Source organism: Primulina huaijiensis, chromosome 5 (assembly GCF_012295235.1).
Source record: "Primulina huaijiensis isolate GDHJ02 chromosome 5, ASM1229523v2, whole genome shotgun sequence".
In the NCBI taxonomy this organism is placed as follows: Eukaryota; Viridiplantae; Streptophyta; class Magnoliopsida; order Lamiales; family Gesneriaceae; genus Primulina; species Primulina huaijiensis.
This window is the reverse complement of record NC_133310.1, coordinates 366,031-372,030: the sequence shown is the minus strand read 5'-3', so window position 1 is coordinate 372,030 and position 6,000 is coordinate 366,031. Positions and strand designations below refer to the sequence as shown.

Sequence of the window (6,000 nt, the reverse complement as noted above, 5' to 3'; positions counted from 1 at the left end):
ACGTTGTTCTCTCCTCCAAGTTATGGAGATCTCAAAATTTGTCTTGATTGTGTTTATAAATTTGAATCATGATATATTTAATGACACACAAGGTGACTAGTTGATGTCTTCTTTCTCGATGCAAATTAGTTAAACATTTGGATTGATGTCCTCATCAATAATAAGATTGTTGTTAGAATATGAAGTATAGTTAAGAAGTGGCATTTTGACAAATGAGAAGGAAGAAGAGACGTCCATGTTAAACCATTTTTTAGTGCAAAATTTGTTTTTTAAAGGGTTCGGCCAAATTTCACGACACAAATATCGCAATCCAAGTATCCTGAACCATTAGGCATTTCTCAGAGGACAGAGATATAAATCGAGACTCTAAATAAAAAGTCCAACACTTCACGAAAAAATTTCAAGAAAATGTGGAATACACATTGTTCATATAATTTCCATAAATATATGCAACTTTCTTTATGGTAAAATTTTGCACATTATATATAGTTGGATTGCCACCAGAAACAAAAACTAAAGACCAAGTGTTGGAAGAAGGGAAACAAATTTTCAGTAGAAGCCACCTGCTGTCATAATTTACTCAACAAGTCATCAAATAAAGCAACTATCAATACACTAATTAATACATTAATGTATGTCAAGCTGGCAGATAATTAGCGTGAATCATACAAACTAACAGCTACATGATTCATGAAGAGATTAAACCTGGCCTGCCAGACCCCTTAGATTTATATCACAGCATCAGTTACGTCATGCCTTTCCTTAAAAAATGTGAACCTGAGCCGACACGCGTGCCAATCTTTTCGCAAAGACGATGTAAATCTTGCAAGGCCAGTTTACTGCTGTAGTAAAAGGTTATCTGTATAAGTAAAACCAGATCAGCTATCCACAAGCATGCAACAGTAGAAGGATTAGACAGAACCAGACAAGTAAAACATCAGGGAGGTATGTCCCAGTTAAACGACGACGAGAGAAGGAATTCCACTAAAGAAATTATCTCTTGAAGACACAGCAATCTGCTCGATCTTTTTATTTTCAATGTTCCATCGAGGCATTTTCAGTCTCTGATAAGGGTGCTGCAATAACAGGATATTTAGATTAAACAATTACAGTATCGGAGAAATATTCACCTATAAGGAAAATATTTAATAAAACAAGAAATGAATTATTACAAACCTATTTAACTGGGAACTAACCAGCTTTCATTGAAAACTGGAAAAAATTCAAAAATATTTTGTACAAAGAAAATAAGTAAGCTAACAATAAGATTGTAATGCCGCAAAATCTGAAATCAACATACCAAGTAGATCTTCGTAAGAATCAGCCATAAGTTCTACATCCATTAGCAAAGGAGGAGAGAAAACTTTATCCTGAGCTTCATCCATATCATAGAAAGACCAATGTGCATCAGAAACTGATGAATTTGACCCAACCGCAGAGAGAAAACTGTTCACACCGTCAAATTCATCAAGAGAGTCCAAATCATTTAACATATCTGCCACTCCACTATATTTGCTTCCGAGATGAATGTCGCTTGGATGGGTTTGAAGCATGTAAGAATTTTCTTGAGATTTGAATGACTGCGCCTACTCTTTAGTGAATCAGGCATCTTATCTTGCCCAGGACGGGAGAACCCAGACCCAGAAAGTGTAACAAAGAAGTGGGTATGAGTTGCGTCGAAACCGCCGAATCAACCACTATCATCGCACCGACGGTGGTGTCCCAGTACTTCGTTTTTTCCTTCCATAGTGGGTATGAGTTACGTCGAAACCAAAACAGCCTCAGTGCCTGAAGCAATCCCATTTGATCTTTTTTTTGAAAATATTTTATTCTGTTTCATGAGGTTATATACGCGTGACCGTAACAGTCTCTCACCTCTACCGATTACATCTTTGGCGGGAATTAACTCCCAAATTATAAAATATAAAATGTTTTTTTAAAAAACCCTGTTTCTCTATTGTCTATACTAAAAACAGATGTCTTGTTCGGACACAACTAAGAATTGCTTGCTGCTCGGGCTGGATCCGAACTTAATCGGGTTCGGGTCGAACAGCGGCACCCCTCGGAGCCAAACCGACTACTCCAAGAGCACTCCTCCATAAACCAGTTACTGGTACAAATAACATAAAGGAATGTAACAACGTTTATTGGAAAAAGCAACCCCAAAGATTTGGGACCAAAAGCGGTTAGCGTGACCATAGAATAAGTTTCTTCGGCTTGAGTTGGGTTTTATAAACAGAGCCTGGATTTTTCATTTTTTTAGTCCAACCAAAGCCAACCATAAATTATTCTAATTGATAAAAGTACTATGAATCCCCCCAAACGGCCTCTTCCGCCATTTTCGGCCCGCCCCAGTTCCCCAGCGCATTCCTCTCAGCCAGAACTTCAGAAACTCGGAATTTTGACGCGGAATTATGAAAGCATAATTTTCGAGTTTTAGAAGATATTTTACCATCTTTTAGATCAATATACCTTGTAAGATGATGATAAATACAATTATTGAAGTTTATACAAAATTTTGTAGGCTCGGTACAAAGCTGATATTGGGTCATCACAGTTTTAATCACAAATACATGATATAAAACGGGGGTTTCTTGAAAAACATTTTATATTTGACAATTTTGGAGTTAACTTCCCACCAAACATGAAATCGGACGAGGTGAGAGACTCGTGAATATCACACACAAGGCATGTAATTTTATATATATATACTAGAAATAATGCACGTGCGTTGCACGTAGAAAACATATGTTGAAGTAATTAAAATTTGAAATAAAATTAGTTAACTCAACAAAAGATAATGATAATAGTATTGTAAATTTTGACAATTCTTGTTAATTAGCATATGTAACTAATTTAAAAAAAAAAAAACAAACATATTTTTTTAATTTTCAAAAAAGATTTGGACTACTAAAATTTTTCTCATATCTTTTTTATCATATTGTTTTCTTTTGTTATTTGTCATATTCTCTCAATAATGCATATATTTTATTATAATATTCAATTATTATAATTTTTTTTGACAATCAATGATATGCAATTTTTTATTTACAATGTTGTTTGATTATTATTCTTTTTCATGTAAATTGACAACAATTTCTACTGGATGCTTTTACTTTCTTAGTCACCTTTAATTTATTAGACACTTATACTTGATAACATATAAACTACACATTATTATTAGGGGTGAGCAAAATTTCGGTTAAACCGAATTAACCGACCGAACCGAGTCAATTCGGAAATTCGGTTTTCAAATTAAAAAAATTCGGTTATATCGGTTAATTCGGTTCGGTTACGGTTTTCAAAATTTTGAAATCGGCTAATCGAATTAACCGATAAAATAAATACTATTATTTAATAAATTTTTATTATTTATCAATTTTAATATATTTTTAAATTTTTACTTTTTAATTTTAAAATCAGCCCTAATTCTAAAGAAAAATTTGTGATGTATGTGATTTTATTTTTTATGCATTTGTGTACACGGTAGTGTTAAAAAAAGTTCATATATAATTAAAGTTAACTCACGAATTTTTTTAAAACTAATCGGTTAATCCGGTCACCAACCGAATTAACCGATTTTAATTTGGTTCGGTTTTCATCGGTTATGAAAATTAATTCGGTCGGTTCGGTTATTGCTAAATATTTCGGTTCGATCTGATTATGAATAATTCTGTTCGGTCGGTAACAAAACCGACCGAATGCTCACCCCTAATTATTATAACAATCTATCATCACATAAAAAGTACTGATGTATTGATTTTAAAAAATATTGATTAAATGTTATCATTTATTTGCAATTTATAATAATAATATTTTTGACAATAAATCATCTTTTTGCTGACTCTTATGACACTTATTTTAATATTTCATATCAACTCATAAGTATAAGTAGCACAGTCAAATTACTAATGTCATATTGATATTACCTCCAGAAAAATAATATATTTAATTTTTCTAATTGTTTAAATATCTTAACGGGAACATTTGTGTACTCTATCTTGAGAAAAATTCATTGCATTTATAAAGTTTGAACGGTAAATATAACTTTATAGTATACATTTAATTTGAAAACTGAATTCATAGTATGACAAACACTTCTTCCATTTCTATTTTTTGTGTAACCCAAAAGATTTAATATTTTTTCTCTTTTATTTTCTCCAACTCACTGTAAAAAGTTTTTAAAAAATATTTTTATTTATTGTTTTTCTTGTGTATATATTTTGTTATATGTGAACATTTATTCTAATTCATTGTCTTAAATGTCATATATCTTTACTATATAATTTGTGTACATTGAAGATGAATAAGTTCATTTTGTAGTTTTTTATTACCTGCATTTAGGTTGATATATTAATATGTGATATACATAGATATAAGAATTTTTAAATTCAATTTATTCATAATGATTTTTCATAACAAAAGCCAACTCAAAATAATAAAATTTAGGATTCATAATTATTTTAAATATGATATAAAAATAATATGTGGAGATTTTTTTTTGACATTTTAGTTGGAAAATACAGTGATAAATGCATGTAGGTGCACTATTTCATTGTGACAATTATAACTTTATTTAAATATCTTATTTCTCACTCAAAGATCAAAATTTGTTTATTTCTTATTTTTATTATCGACAAATCCAATATTTTATTTAAATATTTTTGTTAATAATATTTACATGAGTTTTATTTTGTATTTATCCAATTCGAAAGGGATAAATTATAATTCAATATATAATAATATTTGAAAATTGTATAATGCTTCTAAATTTAAAAATCGAATAACATGTAAGGGATCAATTCAAAACTAAAAGTTGATATATGCAACATGTTTCTTCTAGCTTTACAATCGAATAATATAGGATCGAGCGTTTGTCGCTTTACCAAAAGCTATAACTGATGGTAACTATGCAAGTCAAATCTTTAATTAAATCATACAACAGCTCAAGCGACTACCCATCGTGAACAATTATTGTACCAAACAATCTATCTCCTAATAATTGCACCAATTGCAATCAATGAAAATCAAAGTCGCGATCTTGGCTCTGATACCAATTGTAGGCTCAAGTGTTTACTGTTATATCAAAACCTATAGATTATGATAACAGTGCAAATCAAATATTTTAAATAGTACAACAGTTCAAGCATAACATTTTAATTACTCTACCCAACATGATCAATTATTGCACTCAACAAATAAGTTTATGCAAATAACCTTTTACTATATCATATGAATTTATAAGACATTTGAGTAGAATATATACTTGATATTCTACACAAGTAGTAAGAAAAAAAAATCATTTTTCATTTATTTGAAAATTTATATTTTAAAATAAAAAAAATAATATATATATATATATCTGTGTGTGTGTGTATGTGTATGTGTGTGTGTGTGTGTGTGTCAAAGTACATCATTTTCTGATTCCGAATAACGATCACATTATTATTACGTTACAATGATAAATAAATTATTATTTTTAGTTTATCATCATAGTCTTTATTTCAATAAACACATTTTCGAATGTAGGATGTTAAATTTAATATTGACATTAGATAATTATAGTATTAATTCTAACATTTTTTTTTTTATTCTTCTCAATATATTACTTTTTATATTTTCAAAGATATTAATCTATTTATTATTGTATACAAAGCATAATAATTATTTGGTTAATTGATCACATTTGAGATTAAATGTTTAGAAAAAATTCTAATATATCTTTAAAGACCAATAGATGATGAAATTAAATTTGAAATCAAGAGAAAAATTAAGAAAATATAGAACACTACATTGCGTAAACTTTCGCTTTGTACAGTGACAAAACATAAGGTGAGACCAAGTGATATACTTATATATATATATGAGTCTCATTCAACTTAGTCCCATTATATTATAATATTTTTATTAACCAACTTTGTTCTTCGTTTTTATTTAACTAACTTTGCAATGTGACTCATTCAAGCATTAACTTTTTATTTTTTTAGTACATAGTGGTCT

The 6,000-nt window shown here is 29.5% G+C and overlaps 1 long non-coding RNA gene across 1 annotated transcript in view; it reads left to right on the top strand.

Moving 5' to 3' along the window:
- Nucleotides 1–1,584: 1,584 nt before the first annotated feature.
- The window catches only part of LOC140976076 (uncharacterized), a 31,676-nt gene continuing 27,260 nt past the window's right edge, over nt 1,585–6,000 (top strand). Inside the window, exon 1 of the long non-coding RNA XR_012175158.1 lies at nt 1,585–1,670. This is a non-coding gene — a long non-coding RNA (uncharacterized lncRNA). The remainder of the gene's footprint in view (nt 1,671–6,000) is intronic.